Source organism: Lepisma saccharinum, chromosome 13, assembly GCF_977018435.1.
Source record: "Lepisma saccharinum chromosome 13, izLepSacc3.1, whole genome shotgun sequence".
In the NCBI taxonomy this organism is placed as follows: Eukaryota; Metazoa; Arthropoda; class Insecta; order Zygentoma; family Lepismatidae; genus Lepisma; species Lepisma saccharinum.
The window spans coordinates 62,476,927-62,494,465 of record NC_139241.1 but is presented as its reverse complement, the minus strand read 5'-3'; the positions used below and the strand labels follow the sequence as shown (position 1 = coordinate 62,494,465).

At 38.3% G+C, this 17,539-nt stretch overlaps 1 long non-coding RNA gene across 1 annotated transcript in view; it reads right to left on the bottom strand.

The window, feature by feature from the left end:
- Positions 1 to 2,031: 2,031 nt before the first annotated feature.
- Positions 2,032 to 17,539, bottom strand: part of LOC145997360 (uncharacterized) — a 28,045-nt gene continuing 12,537 nt past the window's right edge. Inside the window, exons 2-3 of the long non-coding RNA XR_014442892.1 lie at positions 6,397 to 7,065; positions 2,032 to 3,688 (exon numbers count right to left, since the gene is read on the bottom strand). This is a non-coding gene — a long non-coding RNA (uncharacterized LOC145997360). The remainder of the gene's footprint in view (positions 3,689 to 6,396; positions 7,066 to 17,539) is intronic.

Genomic DNA, 17,539 nt, shown 5'->3' with positions numbered 1-17,539 from the left:
ACCAGCTTTGTAATTTAATTCCTATCACATAAAGAACATTCGGAAAGTTGGTGCCGAAGCCAATTTGCATGAGAAGTGCTCCACCTCCTCGTTGCTCTCGAAAGGTTGACTTCTCAATGCTTCGTTAAATGGTACAAACAATTGATATTTACAGGGTGAGATATCAGGGATATAGGTAGGATGTTCCAGCACAGTCCTTTTTTGCAATTTTTTTGTTGAGTTAAAGCAGTCTGTTCTCAGGCTTATTTTGAGCTACAATACATGACTTGTATTCTGTATGTGTACCAGTGGCGTAGCATTATAGTATGCCCATACGCCCATATGCCCGGCGTTCCCTGATTTAAAATTTCAACAATACGTAAATGCTGTAAATATAAAGTAAATCTTGACTAATTTCATGTGTGTTTGACCTCCATGGCATTATAATAGCTATTTTTCGCGATCCGCTTGCAACGCTCCACTAACAACATTAGTTCAAGCATTTTTTTCAATGCCTTTCCTGCCTGGATGCCGGGCAGGTTCGGCGTAAAGAACTCTATATTCCTTGCTGCCTTTCTGGAGGGAAAGCTTGGATCTCTACAGCACGCTCGCAAATGCTCTCTCGTACGCCAGCGTATGGAGCAGAGGGCTACGTGATTGGTTCATGTGACCCTTCCTGCCTTCTGAAGCAGACGGCAGCGGTAGAATTTCCTACCCGGTTCTTCGCGCTCGTGCCACTTGTGCTATGTGATGCTACAATACGCAATATTGACTGACGTAACTTTACCAAACTCAAATATACCATATCTTAATGACCATTCCATTGTATAATTTATCGCACGAACAGGGATGTGTATTAAAAACTAAAAGATCAAAATAGTTTTTGTTAAATAAGTTGGTGAAGTCCTCGTGGTAGAAATTCAGCCTGTGCCTGCTCTACCACTTAACCCGCAAAACTATTCTTTTTTTATTATTATTTTTTCGTTAGTATCTAACTGCTTAATATTGTGTCAATGGAAATGTTTAGCATTCATTTGGAAACTCTTAACATCGAATGGTCTGTGGACAAAATTATTTTAAAATTTTTATCAGCATTCCAAGATGCAATAAACAGTGGTATGAATTACTAATCGCACTGTTACGTCAGTAGAGTGTACGATAGTTGGATCATCCACCCACCTCCGTGTCAGTGTGTTTTGAACAGCGTGCCAAGATGACAGAGGTCCCTGGTTCGAATCCCGGCGTTAGCATGGGTGATCTTTATGAGTGTCCCTTTATCAACTTCATAAATATAACTCATATTCATATTCACAATTAACCAATAGTGGTAGAAAAGTGAAGTAAAATAAACCAAATCAATCAGTAGTTGGATCGCCCACAACAATGACTTCTACTGTTGTTCAGAGGCGCTTGTGATTCAGGTAGGTTTTCTAATGACTTGCGTCATACCAAAAAGTATAAAACACCAGAGTTCAAAACATTTGTGGCATAGTGAGGCATCTCATTTTCTAGCTAAAAAAATGGATAGATGATGTTTTATTGAAAACCCAGCTGACTTCAGGCAAATAAACAATACCTGTGGCGACTAATTCCATAAGTAAATTATTAAGCAAAAAAGGGCCGACACTTCCTTCGGACTTGGCGTTCCCACCCGAAATGCCTATGCTACGCCACTGACGTGTACATGTTTACTCATCATTTTTTATGCCATGCAAACACTTGGCTTTTCAATACCAAAATGTTGCTTTAATCTTTGGAAATTTTGCTTGGCTTCTGGCAAGAAATTTAACAATAGTATGATGTGCAAATGAGACTGGAACTGCTTGCTTGCTCACTCATTGTGCTTACTACTGACTGACTGTTTCAAAGGTGAACTGCAAAGTATAGAATGAGTCTCAGACACAACCCCTTCAACATCCGACTGGTCCTAAGTTGATAAGTTTGCTTGGGTGACTGTAGGGAACAAATTCCGATCTATATTTGAATAACCAATGTATTATTAGTATATAGGACAAATCTTTTGAGAATTGTAAGGTACATTCTCAAAACTAATTTCAGTTTAAAAGTTTTATTGCAATAAGTTAACTCAAAAGGACAAAACTCTTAGTGACGTAGAATGTGAAGATCCAAATTTGATTTATGTCTAAATGACTTATGGCAATGAGGGCACGGAAAAGGAAGGGAATTCTTGTAATACTTTAAATGTGAATTCAAGTAAGCTTTAGACACATATGACTTTCTACATACAGTGCATTCGAAAGGGCGAATTCCTTTGTGATTTCTCATATGATTAGTCAACCCTTCATTATATACAAATCCTTTACCACACAGGTTGCACTGAAAAGGTGGAATTCTCTCATGAATTAAAGTATGTTTTTGTAAATTTCCTCTTCTGTTGAAGCTTTTACAGCAAATAGTGCATTTGAAAGGACGGGCACCATTGTGACACTTAATATGAACACTCAAACATCTTTTTCTTCTAAATAACTTGCCACAAAGATCGCACTTGAAGTTAGCAATTTTTTTGTGAGTATCAATATGACTAGTCAAATTCCTTTCCCACTTGAATTCCCTGGGGCAAAGGGTGCATTTGAAAAGAGAAGTGGGATCGTGAAGTTTAAGATGGTACTTCAAGCGAACTTTATCTCTGAATGATTTGTCACACTGTGAGCACTGGTACGTGCTATTTGCTTCATGAAGGATGAGATGTGATTTAAAATGCCATTTTGTAGTAAACGATTCACCGCAATGACAACAGCGGTATGGACAAACTCCTTCGTGCTTCTTGATATGAGCAATTAAGTTTAGTTTAGTATCATATTCTTTGCTACAAAAATTACATTTGAAACAACTGTGGTGGTAAGCTTTAGTCTCTGCAATTGTGTTTGAATTTCCCTCGAATGGTTCGATGGGAGCACTGTGTTTTAAATTTTGAACCTTGCCATGGATTGCAATGTGAACATTTAAAGCATATTTCTGCTTGAATGCTTTGTTGCAGAGGGTACATTTGAAAGGACGTACATTTTCATGACTCTCCATGTGATTGTTCAAGTTTTGAATTCCTGTGTATGTCTTGAAGCATATAGAACATTGAAAAGGACGAATTCCTGTGTGTGTGTTAAGATGAGCATCCAATCTTGCTTTCAGGTAAAAGGTTTTGTCACAATGGGTGCATTTAAATGAGTGATTTTTTTCATGAATTACTCTAATGTGTGTTCTCAAACTTAAATATGATGCAAAAGGTTTGTTGCACTGGGTACACTGGGTAGACTGAATGCCTTCATGAGTTTTAAGATGCACTGCAAAATAGTTTCTATTTGTAAATGCTTTGTTGCAATGAAAGCATTGGAAAGGGTAAATTTCTTCATGCCTTCTTAGGTGAGCATCTAAACTGTACTTTTGAAGAAACATTTTGGAGCAATAAGTGCATTCCAGAGGCTGAATATCTTGGTGAATTTTGCCAACATTATTTAATCTCTCTTCCTCCGTAAAGGTGGGACAATTGGATTTGCATAGTATATGGTTGTTAGTGTTTCCTATTGATGTGTTTGAATTGCTACAAGACTTGAAACTGTTGGATAGTTCCAATTCTGTCTTTAAAATACAGTTGGGAAGATTACTTAATGTTGAAGATATTTCCTTGTGCTCAGTTTTAACAGTCTCTTCAGTAATCACTTCGGTTTCCTTTTGGAATGGCATGTCACTGAATCTGAAAAAAAAAAAATCTGCATTTTAACTTTCATCATAAAAATATTTTATCTTATAATAAACTTAATATTACAATGCCAAGTCACACATTTAGAACATACAATTGTACCAGTCATATAGACCTATTCCTTTGAAAACAGGTTTAGTGAACATGAGAGCTCGGACGTCAGTGTTTTGGATCCAAAAGTTTTATCTTATTGTTGTTGTTTCTGAAGCATCCATATTTTCCATATTGGCTAACAATCTCAACGTCTTGCCAAATACAGAATATGATGCAAATAATTCTACAGGAATCAGGGGACAGTTCAGATTAGTTAAACAACAACACGAATAACAACCCTCAAGTAGGTCACCATTAAATAACAATAGCATGTCAGCACAGAAAGTGGCACCATGGGTGGAAAGGACCGACAAGAAGAAAGTGACAGGAAATTCTTGTCCCCATGGTTCGAGGAATAGAATATGAATCCCAATGAGGTCATAAGGGCGACGCTGAAAGGTATTGAAGCGGGGTGGGCTCTAATGTGCCTCATTATGATTAATTTTGTTTCATTGCTGAATCCACCTGTCTAGGATTACTCTATCAAATCAAGTCAGTCTTTATGATGTTGGTACCCATCCTGGGGAATATCCACTGGGTGAGCTCTAACCCACTGGGAAATGATCACAGGGCAACTGCCTGTCCAACAAAATAGCTGCAGGAGAAATTTTTGGAATCATCTATAGTAGAGAAACAATCACTCATGCATGCGCGCGTGTGCACACACGGCCGCACGCACACATCACACACAGAGAGAGAGAGAGAAGGATACAGACATAAAAACACTGAGAGGAACTGGAATGAGAGAATCAGAGTGAACAGATACAAAAAAAGAGCAACGAAGAAATCAAGTAATTAAAAAAGTAAAGCAAGTAAGAAATAAAAAAGAGGATGAAAGAGAAGGAAAATTAGTAGTCATGACCACAGAGATTGGCTGAATATATTTAATTAGCCCTTGATTGGTTTCATTTTACTTCACTTTTCTGCACTTTTGGCTAATCACGAATATGATGATGAATGGAAACAAGATGAAATGGGTGAAGGACGATCACAGATATATATATGGACAATACAACACAAGTCCTACAGAAAATTATACTGGCTTTGAGTTCAGGTGTACAGTGTGTAACACGAGCTAACTTACATTATTATTATATAGTGTTTATTCTCAAATAACTATGTTATTTTCAGTCACTATTCTACCATCTATGCTACATGCATAAGCTAAACAATAAAACATAGGTGATGAATGGTAGAAGAGGTGAAACATCATCACAAAAAACATGTAACTTTTCGAACCCGGAACTTCAGGTCACCAGCAAATGAATTAAACAGCTAAAATTAGATCACTTTAACATCTGCTTAAAGCTATTCACATTTGCTGTAAAATACAAGTAGAAATCGAACTTCAATAATAATACATAATTAGGAATTGTAGCTATCCTGGTAACGTGATTCGAAAAAGTGTTCTCGTGTTGCCAGCCAGGTTAAATCGGTGTTAGCTTCCAATGTTTCGAGCATATAGATTGCTCTCACCATGAGGGAATGTAGATATGGAGACCAGTGTTGGGTTAAATACATGACTATGATGGGGCGGAGCTTGGATGATGTCTTCCTATTGGTTCGCTCTGGATCCTGGTGTACATAATTAATTTAAGCAAAGTCATAAGCTTTGCACAAGTGTGCAACTTCGCATATTTGAAGCTGATTCCAATCTCAGTATATCATGGAAACTGTTAAAAAAAAATAATGACACCTTCGTCAATGCTGCTTGTGGAAAGGATACTCACATGCACACTCTCACTCTTTCTAAAACAGAGAAACACGCAATGCAGTGTTATGTGTGTTATTCAAGTTCAAAGCAACAACCCCTTTCCCCTCATCCTACTGCTATATGTTTTGGTGAGAGTGCGATAAGAGTAATTTGATCCTGTAAGGCATTTTTTCCTGAAGGCAAGAAAGAAAAAAAATACCGTGACAACTTCAATTCCTGTATGAACACTTGATGCCCCACACCATGGCCATGCAGTCTAAGGTGTCATGCATTGGGCTCTGGCTACAGGATGTGCACAGGTTCGAGTCTCCTGGAGGAAGCATAACAACTTATCTCCCAAAATTTCGGACTGTCGCCTACCATCGCAAGAAATTGGGAAGCTACAAATGAGTAGCCTGCAACAACGACTAGGGTTTCATCGTGCTGACCACACATCAGCCCATAACTGGTTGGCTGATCTCCCACCTTTGTCAGTGGGTAGGTAGGTCCTGGCCTTCACTGACTGTTGAGCCATGGGTTAAAAAAAATGCACTTTTGATTGTGTGAAAATCGGTGAATGGGAAGAGGTAAAGTAAGTGTCCTCCCTTACCTTGCTATGGATGGGACAATGTAAAGCCCACCACTCAATGAAGTGAGTTCCATAAATCCACTTTTTTAAAAAAAAGTTCACCTTACATATGTGTGTGCACATTTCCATAATATTCAACTCCCGAGTGGAAACATCATTGCTTTTTAATCAAGGGGTCTCGGGTTTGATACCTGGTCGAGGCACATAGCGGTTCAGATCCCACTTTAAACTGTACGTCCATTCCCAATTAGCCTTTCTGTGCATAAAGTGTGCTTAAAAATCAACTTACACGAACAATGTCCATAATAATAAAAATTAATATATTACCTGGAATTTGGCGAAGGAGATTCATTCATTTCATTAACATTTTTGCTTGACAAATCTGGGTCGGTTTGCATATCATCTGTCAAAGGAAATCTTTCTAATCTTGTTTCACAAATCATAACTTCTTCCTCGATTTTTATTGCATCACTTTTTATTTGTTTTGCAATGTCACTGCACTCATTTATGTCCTTATACTCTCTGCTTTGAAACTGATCAAATAACAATGTGGGAAACTCGTCTGCCTTAACATCTTCAATACCTTCAGTTTCAGTCTTTATTCCACAGGAAACGAAGAGTATACCACAGGCCTCTACGTCTCCTTCCACCTTTACATGGCTGGTATCAGGTGCAATAGCCAAGTCTTCAGAATCTTCCAATTTGATGTGCTTTATCACATTCTCCATTGTAACACTTGAAGTATTTTTTCTGAAGACTAAATAATGTGATTTGTACTAAATGCACTAAGATTGAAGAAAATTATTCTTAAAATGTTTTATTTTATTTTGCTTTTCTACCAATTTGGACCAATCATGATAATTTCATTTCACTAGCATGTGGGATACACGTGACTGATAAAATTTCCATGTGACCAAGTGACAAAATACATATTGTTGGACATTCCCCAGCATTCAGACATGTTTGAAGTAAAATTTGTTAAACCCATCGGAAAATCTGGAAAGAGAATGAAATATTGATCATTAAAAAAAAAATCTATGCATAAAAAGTAAAACTTCCTGGCATGCATCGTCTGCACAGTAAATGATAAATGACTGTTGCCTAGACAAACACCTTCTAATTTGTTACAAATTTTAAAACCTGCCTAGGTTTTTATCACAGGACAAATAAATGACTTTGAATGCAAAAAAAAAGGGTTAAAAAAGGCTTGAAGGTAAGGAATAAAACATTTAAAACCAACTCATGCCAGGAAGTTATGGCTTACACTCCCAATTTGGGTAATACTCTATTATTTACAAAATGTATACTCTTAAAAACTATGTCCAAAATATTGGACACTGTGAAGATCTTGCACAGAATAGGGAAAGATGGAACACTTATGTTGCTGTGGCAATAAACACTAGGTGTGAATGGTGTGTGCTGGCTGAACTTAGATTTCAACTGTCACTTCACAGGATACCCTAACCTTTACGCAAAGGAAGCCAAGTAATAGACAAAAATGTGTAGGTCCAAGTGAGGAAGTAGTAAAAACTGATTTTTAATAGAAATTGGGGTAGAGGTTATACTGTAAAACCAATGGGTCTACCACAAAGTAGGGCCTCACTGATGGCATAGTGTTAACGTCATTGGCTTGTAATCAAGGGGTCCTGGTATTGATACCCAGTGGAGGCACATAGTGGTTTGGATCATCACACTTTAAACTGTATGTCTAGTTCTGATTAGCCTTATGTGCATAAAGTGGACTTAAGTTTTTGTTTTTTTTAAAATTAAGACCAAAAAGTTGCATAATAGCAGGAGCCAGTGTATGTGTTTGTACCACTCATCAAAATGTTAAACTAATGATAGCTGGAGCTCACTTAAATAAAATAACTCTCCTAGGACATAAAAATCCATTTAAAACATTCCAAAATTGTCTTTAAAAAATAATGTGTAGGGTACCACAACTGAAGTGTTTTCTAGATGAGGTCACTTCTTCCTTTTTTGGAAGACACCCTCCTTTTTCCCAACTTTTTAGTTTGACAGGGTTGTCGTTTGCAAGCTTGTGCGATGGTGTTCAAGGTGCCTGTCCGACAGCAGGTTCATTCATTATATCCTGACATTTTTATGACTTGACCGGACTACGTGCAATGAGCAAGGGTCCCTGTGCCTCACCGTGTTTTTACCCTAAGCCTTCGTCTTGTAAAAGTGTTTGTAATTGTGTCTGTGAAAATAAATTTGTTATTATATTTATCAACGAAGTATTTAAAGTTTCAGCAGTGAGCTGTTTTTGGGCAATTTTGTAAATTTTCAATTTCAATAACTCACCTTCATATGAGAGCATTTTCCTTACACTATTCTGAGCAATTGCAGGTCAAATCAACCAAAATAAATAAATTTTGGAATTTGATGTCATGGATTTGACTAATTTTTTGTATAAAAGTTTATCTAAAATATAGAAAATATTGTAATAAAAAACCAAGCATGTTGTATATCAAATGAAAGCCCTCTTCATGAGCTTCAAAATGAGACCATGCCCAGCCCTGTAGTTAAAACAGGTCTCTTGCAAATTGTATTACACAATCGGCAGTGCTCAGCTCGGAACTATCTGCTGGCAGCCATTAGAGTACATTATTATTTTACGCCCTGAGATTTAGAACTCTACAAACATGCTCTACAAGAGTGAGACAAACGTGCACTACAAAAGTGACAGGGTGGCTACAAAGAAATGAAATGAAATTCCCTGACTTTTCCAGGTTTTCCAGGACAAAATTTACATTTTTCCCTGACAATTACAAACTAAACTAAATCGATGTTTTTGCAAATGGAAATAATAAACTCATACAGATCCTCATATGGTTTTGCTAAGTACCAATATTATCTTCTATGAAATTGACTTAATTTCTCTATTCTCTATGATTTGAATTCAAACTGCAAAATAGTGAATTTGGAAAATTATTATAATTCACAAGCTAAGGAAGGATTATGGAATTTTGTCATACGCAGTAAGTTTAAAATAAAATACTTGATTATTTTTAAAGTTACGACTAAATGAGATAAGAGTGACGAGTGATTGATTAAGAAATACAATTTGTAATTTATCAGTCTCCTTATACATTCTCAGTATTATATGTTGATATTTCCACTGAGGTTTGGAACCCTCTACTTGCAAAAACTATGAGTGCGGACTCATTTTTCAATGCATAGTAAAGCTACTTCTCTCTTCTCTGTAAAGCAAACAACTTAACTTTTGAAGATAAGTGAAACAATAGAATTGTACAAAAGAGTCATATTTCCTTACAGTATCAATGGGATTTCTGCTTCAGTACAGTATATCCAAGTGAAGTACTGTGAAACTGACGACATGCAGTTATATCATTAATGTTGAAGAAAAGGGTATGTAAGTATTAGAAATTTAAGGCAAGGAATTTATAGAATTGCATTGTATAGGTACCTGCTTTAGCTAACCAACACATTAAAACAGGAACACTGTAATAATAAAAGCTTCTGAAAGTTCATATACGAGGGGCATCCTGAAAAAGCTCCAATGGTGCCTATACGCAGCACTAGTGGTCGGAGAGCAACACACACACATGCAGCACCACACACTTTATCCCGCAAAGTTTCCTCAAGGTACCAGCTTCATATGATGCTGGGTGGGCACCGGAGCAGTTTGAATAGGTGAAAACATCAGGGTTCTCCCCCGCAGGGATCGACCCCTTGTCTCTCACATAGTAGTCAGATGCCCTAATGACTGAGCTCCATTATTACTCGCTCGACAAATGCCAATAGTGCACACTTAGCTTGGTAATTCCAAACATATCTTGTGCGACAAATACGAAGATGTGGCTCCCGTGTGACGGTAGATATGCACTCGATCTCCTATTAGAACCCTGCCACTTTGCTCTGTGATGCAAATGGTTTTGATAGAAGTTGAAAAAATCATGGGAAATAAATTATTTAATGTGGCTGTCGGAATTATTCCATGTACGTATAACTCTATAGTTTACTCTTGAGTAAAATGTTGGAAAACTTGCATGTTCTATGTACACAAACATGGCCTAGAAAAGACAAGGATGTTGGATTTCATGGAATTTTTCATTGTTTTAGGACATTTCTTTTTAAAAAATCACTAATAATGCCAATAATTTGCATTTTTTGCCAAATTCGCATTATTTTGATATTTCGAATGGGCGAAAAATGTGTCCAGACATCACTGCACATTCCTAAACATAATTTCGCAGCAATTACCATTTTTCACGGTTTTGGCGTTTGCGAAAAATCAATGTACCTACTAATTGGAAATTACTTTCTAGCCACCCGTCGTATAAATCAGTAGATGGAAAGTGAAAATTTAGCAGGGCTGGCAGAGAAAAGTCAATTCTTAAAGGAAGTGATTTGCTGTTACGATTGAATGATTCGAGTAAATATGATATTAAAATATTTATGTATTTATTATAAGTATTTTATTTCATAATATTGGACATTAACTTCACTCAGTGAGAGATTTAAGACCATCTCTCACGAGATTAAACAGACAGGACACAGAGTGGCGTTAATTTCATTGCAAAACTAGTGTTGCAGTAAATTTGAGGTTAGGAGCATGCACTTGCCAATTTTTATAACGTTCACCAATGCAGATTTATGTTTCACTTTTTCGTAATGGTATTCAATATATATCCCGTTTGGTTGAATTCTTCTTGATATCTAGGAATATTACAATATCATTGTAAACGTATGTAACTTGTGCGAAACCAGTAATATGTCAGGATGATAAAAGAAAGCCTTCGTAAGCACTGCTACATTCAATAAGGTGAAGTGAGCCAGAAGAGTAATAAAATTCCAACAGCATATTTGCAGTCTAAAGCTCTTCTTGTTTATACATGCGATTTTTGTTGGATGTTGCAGTCCATGCAATTTCTGTCGCATGTTGTAGTGAGATACTTTGTCGGGTGGCGATATTCGACAAAAATCGTATGTATGAATGGAACATATTTGTTTCCATGTTCCTTCAGTTTGCCCAACAAAATGCCTTACTACGACGTCCGACAACTATCGGACGGCACCACCCGCTCTTATCCCCTCCATCTGTTGACAAGTCCCCTTACTACTTCCATACGGACAAGAAAAAATGATAATTCAATGCATTTTCCACGTAATACAAGGGTTCATCAAATGAAAAGGTACGAAACGTCGTAACAACGGAATCGTTTATATAATACCGATGCCGCGATGGGACAACGTAGCGTGATATGTAGGGGTGCAATTGGAGTCACCACGCGGCATCGGAGCATGCAGGGGAACGCGCATGCGCAGGAGAGAGCAGAGGCTCCGATACAGAGCGCCGTCCAAGTGACGCGGCAGTGTGTATTCGGACAAGATGGCGTTAACATTGGCAAATTCGACTGTTGAGGAGCAGCAAGGCGTTATCCGTTTTCTGACAGCGGAAGGTGTTAAACCGGCCGATATTCATCGCCGGATGGTGAACGTTTACGGGGAAGACGAACGACCGGGGCTGCTCATGGAGGGTGTGGTTCTGCTCCATGATAACGCACATCCACACGTCTCCAGGGTCACACAAGCGGAACTGGCCAGGTTCAAGTGGGAGCAGCTAAACCATCTGCCCTACAGTCCGGACTTATACCCTTGTGACTTCCATGTGTTTGGTCCCCTGAAAAAGCATCTCAAAGGAAAGCGCTTCACCTCGGACGATGAACTCAAGGACGCTGTGAAGAACTGGGTCGCACCACGGCCAAAGAAATTCTGGGAAAAAGGAATCATTCGGCTCGTTCATCAATGGGATCAATATGCTCAGGCCTATGGAGGATACTTTTAATAAAGTATTCATTTACACCGACAGTGTCGTTTTGTACCTTTTCATTTGATCAACCCTTGTATTTAGAGGCTTAACCTTTACTCCTAACGATGATACCAACCATATGGTATCATCAGAGTAAGGTCGTACTGGCCCGATGATACCATATGGTATCATGGTGCTGATTACAAAATGAATGTGCTTTTTGGACCTTCATACTCTTATGTTAGGGTGGAAACTCTGACACAGGTCTGGAGCAAGCCTGGGAAATTCATGTTGATGACCAACCTCCCCCCTCTCCGCAACATATCCATGCCACATAACCGAACAGAGTTTCACATTTTGGCTCACTATTCAACTTGTATGGCACCCCGGAACATGAAACATGTTTCAATCTCTTTGGAAATGTCCATTCTCTGAAGAGAATACTAACGTTTGCGCCTTCTCCCCAAAATAGCGGGAGAAGAGAAGGTAAACTCCAGATTTTTATGTTGTTTTTTTTTCATTAAAATTCGGTGGTCACGCCCCAAAACCCCCCTTCCTCGGTTTGGTGTTCTGAATTGTACACGGTTGCATGCTATGATGTTTTAGCTACAAACCAAAACTTATCCGAAGTAGATTGCTCCCATAGTACCCGAGTTATAACAATTTTCCTCCAAACATGCAAATTAGCTATATTTCGTAAAAAAAAAAAAAATCACATTTTGGCATATTATTCAACTTGTATGGCACCCAAGAACATAAAACATGTTTCATTCTCTTGAGAAATGTCCATTCTTTGAAGAGAATGCTAACGTTTCCGCCTTCTCCCCAAAATAGCGGGAGAAGAGGAGGTAAACTCCAGATTTTTATTATTTTTTTTCATTGAAATTCGGTGGTCGTGCCCCCAAACCCCCCTTCCTCGGTTTGGTGTTCTGAATTGTACACGGTTGCATGCTATGATGTTTTATCTGAAAAACTAAACATATCCGAAGTAGATTGCTCCGTTAGTGCCCGAGTTATAACAATTTTCCTCCAAAAATGCAAATTACCTATTTTTCGTAAAAAAAATAATCACGTTTTGGCTTATTATTCAACTTGTATGGCACCCAAGAACATAAAACATGTTTCATTTTCTTGGGAAATGTCCATTCTTTGAAAAGAATACTAAAGTTCGCGCCTTCTCACCAAAATATTGGGAGAAGAGGGGGCAAACTCCAGATTTTTGTTTTTTCCATTGAAATTCGGGGGACGTGCCCCCCAAGCCCCCTTCCTCAATTTGGTGTTCTGAATTGTACACGGTTGCATGCTATGATGTTTTATCTGAAAAACTAAACATATCCGAAGTAGATTGCTCCGTTAGTGCCCGAGTTATAACAATTTTCCTCCAAAAATGCAAATTACCTATTTTTCGTAAAAAAAATAATCACATTTTGGCTTATTATTCAACTTGTATGGCACCCAAGAACATAAAACATGTTTCATTTTCTTGGGAAATGTCCATTCTTTGAAAAGAATACTAAAGTTCGCGCCTTCTCACCAAAATATTGGGAGAAGAGGGGGCAAACTCCAGATTTTTGTTTTTTCCATTGAAATTCGGGGGACGTGCCCCCCAAGCCCCCTTCCTCAATTTGGTGTTCTGAATTGTACACGGTTGCATGCTATGATGTTTTATCTGAAAAACTAAACATATCCGAAGTAGATTGCTCCGTTAGTGCCCGAGTTATAACAATTTTCCTCCAAAAATGCAAATTACCTATTTTTCCTAAAAAAAAAAATCACATTTTGGCTTATTATTCAACTTGTATGGCACCCAAGAACATAAAACATGTTTCATTCTCTTGGGAAATGTCCATTCTTTGAAAAGAATACTAAAGTTCGCGTTTTCTTGCCAAAATATCGGGAGAAGAGGGGGCAAACTCCAGATTTTTGTTTTTCCATTGCAATTGGGGGGACGTGCCCCCCAAGCCCCCCTTCCTCGGTCCAGTGTTCTGAATTGTACACCGTTGCATGCACTGATGTTTTATCCGAAGTAGATTGCTCCCATAGTGCCCGAGTTATAACAATTTTCGTCAAAAGAGTGTTCAAAGTCAATGAAGACGAAATTCCCTGACATTTCCCTGACTTTTTTTGACACCTCAAATTCCCTGACCTTTCCCGGTGTTCCAGGTCTGTCGCCACCCTGAGTGAGTCCCAAGCCGAACCCAGCTGACCATCATGGCAACCGTGTTTTGGGACCAAAAGGGTGTGTGATTTTTGTGGAATTCTTGGAACCAGGTGGAGTATCACAAACTGTCTGCGAGGTGGGTACCAAAAATGCTGACAGACGCTCACAAAGGGCAAAGAAGGACAGCTGCCATTGCATTGACTGCTGCTTCGACTCCCCAGTAACGATATCCACGTCCTGGTTATCAGTCACAATTCGATGCACTCTTTTCGCAGACACTTCTGGAAACTCTTTGGGGAGTTCAGATATTGTGAACCGGCAATTGGAATGCACTTTCTCGTTAACGTGTTCCACCAGATCGTCCGTCTGAACACTAGGCCTTCTGCTACGCTCATCGTCATGGACATTTGACATTGCCTGACCTTCCCTTCACTCATCACTGTCGGTCCATAAATGGCACACAATTCCCGATGGATGTCAGCTGCATTCTGTCCTTTGGCGTTCAGAAATCGTATGACAGATCTCACTTCACATTTGGCGGGATTTTGTATTACGGCAGCCATTTCACCTTTCTGCTACTCGCACGTACGCAACCCAACTCTGCAAGCACAGAATACTAGGGCATGCTACTGCGCATGCTCAACTTCATCAGTGTTGCCAACCCCGCATAAAAAATTATCGGCCCCTTTTTTTACATGCACCTCGTAGTTGCAAACTTTAGCGAGAAGTCGTGGATTTTGAATTTCAGTGGGTGCTAAAATTCACGAAACAGTGACGAGGACTTTTCTTTAGAAACTAGTCTGCAGGAGTTATATAATATCTTTCGAGATTTATATGATTTGCACATGTGCATCTAAGGGCCATTCAGACTGTGCAACTTTTTTAGTAATCGATATCTTTCAAGCCAAGAAAATAACTCTCACCTACTTAAATTGCAAAGAAAAGTGCCGACTACATTTACATAAATTCAACGTGCATTTTCGTAGTAACTACGTATACTCAGAACATTATGGCACCCTATGGCCTAAATAGCTGTTACCTTACAAGTAACTGAGCATTGCAAGTGTAATATGCGTCTATATTCTGACTTGGGCGCCGCAGAAAAAAATCTTGAAACACCAAGGGTGTTGTGAAGTGAAAAAGTTTGGTAACCCCTGCTTTAAATGGTCAAAAATCAACCTCTCTGAACCCTGGGAAAATTACGCTAGGAGGAAAAATATGAAACATGAAGGAAGGAAGAAATATGAGCAATGTCACATTGATACTTCAATCTAAGCATCGCAACCGAGTTATTGTGTATAATTCTGTATAATACCCAAATATCTTACATATGGGAGGACGCATCCTCCCCTCTGTCCCGATAACGACACACGTGCTTTCAATACTGAATTGATTGATTTGGATTGATTTGATGTTTCAATGCAATACTTTATGCACGGTAAGGCTAATCGGGACTGGACCTACAGTTTAAAGTGGGATACGAACCACTATGTGCCTCCAATGGGAATCGAACCTGGGATTCCTAGCTTACAAGGCGACGACGCTACCACTGCGCCATCGGGGAGGCCTCATTGGTTAACATATGGTATGTGTAATAAAACAGTAGATTGCGAAATATGGTAGTCTTGCATTGTACATATCTGAGATTGCATGTTGTGCTAATTAGTTTGGACTAGCCATTATTAATTATAAATGACATAATTAAAATGGTGTAAATTGTATAAATACAACTTGTATTACTTCAAATATAGCATGATTTTGGGGGGGGGGATTGTTGAATTGTTATTCTCGCTTTTTCAATTGAAGATGAAGTTACAAGGTTGCATTCAGTACAAAGAGTGTATTGTGAACACCCATATGTGAACTGCACGCGATGCCACTGTCTCTCATAATATATCAATCAGAAGTGAGCTGCCCCAGCAGAGACACATGGTCGTTTGGATCCCACTTTAACTGTAGGTCCTGTCTCAATTATCTGTGCATAAGGTGGACCACAACTCAAACAAAAAAGAATTGAGTTGCGCATGACAAGCCCAGATTGGTGTAGGGGCTTCGCAATGTTCCCTGTGTGTTCCTGAAATGTTGTATAATCCAGAAATTCAATCAATTTAAATGAATTAAAAAATCAATATTTGAAACAGATATGGCTCAACAATAACACAATTCAAACTGGGAATTCTTTGAGGAGGTCACTGAATTCAAAGATTCGCTCTTATTTTCCATTTTCTTTTCTGGCAGTACATAGAGCTGTATTATAAGAGTTAACAGTCACTACAAATAACTCCATGACTCAGTGTTTATTATTATTTGCCAATATATGGAAGATGATCGAGGATGTCTAGGATAATACACAGGAGCGTACTGGTTCAGCCAGAATGTCCCAGGCAACTTCACATGTTGAAATGCTGGAGTTACTTTATTTCCCAGCAGATGGCTACGATAGGAAAAAGCCTAATCTCATATCTTTACACATCGGTTGTCATAAACTTAGTGTAAATTGCCTGCAGTTATTAATCTAGTGGGAAGAATAAAATTATCCGTCAGTCTTCTTATTGCAACACAATAAACAATCAAATTGGTAATTCATCAACGTTTACCACTAATTTTAATTTACGCCGTATCTTAGTAAAGCATCCAAGTTTGGCATATAAAGGCAAAGGCAGTTTGGGTGCTTGAGATGTCTACCATTTCACAAAGGGCATAGCACACACTACTTAATATTGATCGTAGCATGGTTATGTGGTCTGCATAGCTCAGGTGTTCATCCAGTAGGATACCCAGAAATTTGACATTCTTTTAAGGCCCTAGTTGTGTATTCCCAGATATTAAATTGAGGCTTATTTGGTTTCTAGTTTGGATTGTAGAAAACCTAATGTATTTTTTTTTTTACTGCTGAGGAGTAGATTATTATTTAAAAACCAGTCATCTAATTTGTTTAATACATTTTTAGCCTTAGACTGTAGAGCATCTTTGGGAGTGTCTGCAATTATAATATTTGTATCATCAGCATATAATATTGTATTTGCCTCAGGTATAACATTTGGCAAATCATTTAAGTACATAAGAAACAAAAGAGCCAAGAATACTTCCCTGAGGCACACAACAGGTTACACTTTTGAGGCAGAGTGTTGATGTGTTAAGTATCCTTTTGCTGTGGTGTGAGGGATTGCTTCAATTTGCTTTCTATTGGTAAGGTAAGATTGAAACCACTTTTGTGGTAGTCCATGGATACCAAGTTTTTTGAAGTTTTGAAGCACAGGGGAGCACTTTACTTTTTTTTACCATCATTATTGAATGCTCAATATTTTTTTTAGAAGACTGAGTTGTGAAATGGGCTTCTAATTTGATAAATCTTTTGGGTAATTTTTCTTCAGTAATGGTTTAACAACTACTACTTTTAGCCTGTCTGGGAAAATACCCTGTTCAATGGAATTGTTTATTATATGTAGTAGTCAGTGGCAGCGATTAGGGAAAGGGTTGGCATTTTGCATTTTTTTTTTAAAAACCCAACCTGGGTGGGTTTTTAGGGTTTT